Below are 2,622 nucleotides of genomic sequence, written 5' to 3' on the forward strand. Positions count from 1 at the left end.
GATTCCACAGGAATTGGGATGAGGATGGGGTGGGAATCGGGATGAGGTGGGAATCGGGATGAGGATTCCTTGGGAATCAGGATGAGGATGAGGTGGGAATTGGGATGAGGATCCTGTGGAAGTTGGGATTAGGATCAAATGGAAATCAGGATAAGGATGAGGAGGAAATCGGGATGAGGATTCCATGGGAATCGGGATGAGGATGAGGATGAGGCAGGAATTGGGATGAGGATTCTGTGGGAATAAGGATGGGGATGAGGTGGGAATTGGCATGAAGATTCCAGGGGAATCGGGATGAGAACCCTGTGGAAATTGGGATGAGGCAGGAATTGGGATGAGGATCCTGTGGAAAACGGGATGAGGATGGGGTGGGAATCGGGATGAGGATTCCGTGGGAATTGGGATGAGGATGAGGCAGGAATTGGGATGAAGATTCCACAGGAACTGGGATGGGGATGAGGTGGGAACCGGGATGAGGTGGGAATTGGGATGAGGATTCCATGGGAACCGGGATGAGGTGGAAATCGGGATGAGGATTCCATGGGAATTGGGATGAGGATTCCACAGGAATTGGGATGGGGATGAGGTGGGAACCGGGATGAGGTGGGAATTGGGATGAGGATTCCATGGGAACCGGGATGAGGATGAGGTGGGAATCGGGATTCTGTGGGAATTGGGATGGGGATGAGGTGGGAATCGGGATGAGGATTCTGTGGGAATCAGGATGGGGATGGGGTGGGAATCGGGATGAGCATTCTATGGGAATTGGGATGAGGTGTGTTCTGGCCAAAGGAGGGTTCCCAGCTCCGTTTTTCCATGGAAAATCCCTTTTCCCGAGGAAAAGACCCCCCTGGAGCGCGGTGTGGCCTGGGGGATGCTGGATTTCCCTGGATCCCGACGATGATCCAGCGGTCCAGGATAAACCAGGGGGGAAACCAGGAAATTCTCAACTCCTGGAAATGTCCCAACCTCGGAGCAGCCTGGATAAACCAGGAATGTTTTCCTGCTTTTCCAGGATGGCCCGACAGCCCCAAATCCAAGGCTGGCCGCTTCCCAAGACCCCTTTTCCGGGGGAAAAACACCCAGACTCCTGGAATTCCAGCTTTTTTCCAGGTTGTTCGGAAGCCTGGAGGGGGTCGGGCAGCCCTGGGATGATCCCTGCGGGAATCACAACGGATTTTACTGGGATAATTCTCTTTAGGATTAGGGAAATCCCCCTCCCCTGGTGATTCCCAATCCCAGCCTTTCTCTCTCCACAGGCCATTCCCACATTCTCAGCATTCCCAGGAAGCTCCTTCGGGATCCTTCGGGATCCTTTGGGATCCTCCAGCGGCGTTTTCCCTTTAAAAAAACCATCCCAGGGAAGCGGGAAAAGAGAAACAATCCCAACAATCCCGGAGGTCACGAGGTCCGGGCTAAAAATTAAGCGGAATTTTCCAGCCGGATGAGTTTTCCTGGGCTTCGCTCGCCGTCACGTGCGGATTTGTCCCCCCTTCCCGAGGTTTTTCCAGGCCTTCCCTGGATTTGCGTGTCCGGCGGGATGGCGTCGGGATGCGGCTGGAGCTGCTCCCGCCCTTTTTTGCATCCCAAACCCTTTTCCATCCCTTTTCCCGCTGTTCTGGGAGCGTGTGGGATCCCTTGCGCCTCATCCCGGGTTTTGGTGTTCCCGGGGATGTTGATTCCCAAATTCCTGTGCTGGGAGAGGGAAAACTCCAAGAAAACCTCGGGATCTGTGGGAAGGATCGGGCTCGGCTTTCCCTGTGCTTCCCTCGTCCATCCCAGGGATGTTTATTCCCGAATTCCCAATAAATCCCACTAAAACCTCGGGATTTAGGGATGGGATCGGGCTCGGCTTTCCCTGAGCTTCCCTCCTCCATCCCAGGGATGTTTATTCCCGAATTCCCAATAAACCCCACTAAAACCTCGGGATTCGGGGATTTGGGGACAGGATGGGGCTCGGTTTTCCCTGAGCTCATCCCGGCAGGAATTGGGGATGTTCCCATCCCAGTCCCTGTGCTCCCAGTCCATCCCAGGGATGTTTATTCCCGAATTCCCAAAAAACCCCACTAAAACCTCGGGATTTAGGGGCAGGATCGGGCTCGGCTTTCCCTGAGCTTCCCTCCTCCATCCCAGGGATGTTTGTTCCCAAATTCCCAATAAATCCCACTAAAACCTCGGGATTTAGGGATGGGATCGGGCTCGGCTTTCCCTGAGCTTCCCTCCTCCATCCCAGGGATGTTTATTCCCGAATTCCCAATAAACCCCACTAAAACCTCGGGATTCGGGGATTTGGGGACAGGATGGGGCTCGGTTTTCCCTGAGCTCATCCCGGCAGGAATTGGAGATGTTCCCATCCCAATCCCTGCGCTTCCCCCTCCATCCCAGGAGCTCCCAAATTCCCAGGAAAAGCTCGGAGCCGCCTCCTCCCCCGCTCCCGCCCCCCCAAACCCCGCACGGGGTTGGCGGCTCGCGCTTAATTCCCAAATCCCCAAATCCCCCGGCTTTAATTCCCAAGGCTCCCTCGCGGCCATACCGGGATAAAGTTCCCGGAGCCTCCGGAGCCGCCGGAGCCTCCCCAAGCTCCGGACTTTAGACCGAGCTTAGCAAAGCCCCGCTCAGCTC

This window comes from Aphelocoma coerulescens, chromosome 10, assembly GCF_041296385.1.
Source record: "Aphelocoma coerulescens isolate FSJ_1873_10779 chromosome 10, UR_Acoe_1.0, whole genome shotgun sequence".
In the NCBI taxonomy this organism is placed as follows: domain Eukaryota; kingdom Metazoa; phylum Chordata; class Aves; order Passeriformes; family Corvidae; genus Aphelocoma; species Aphelocoma coerulescens.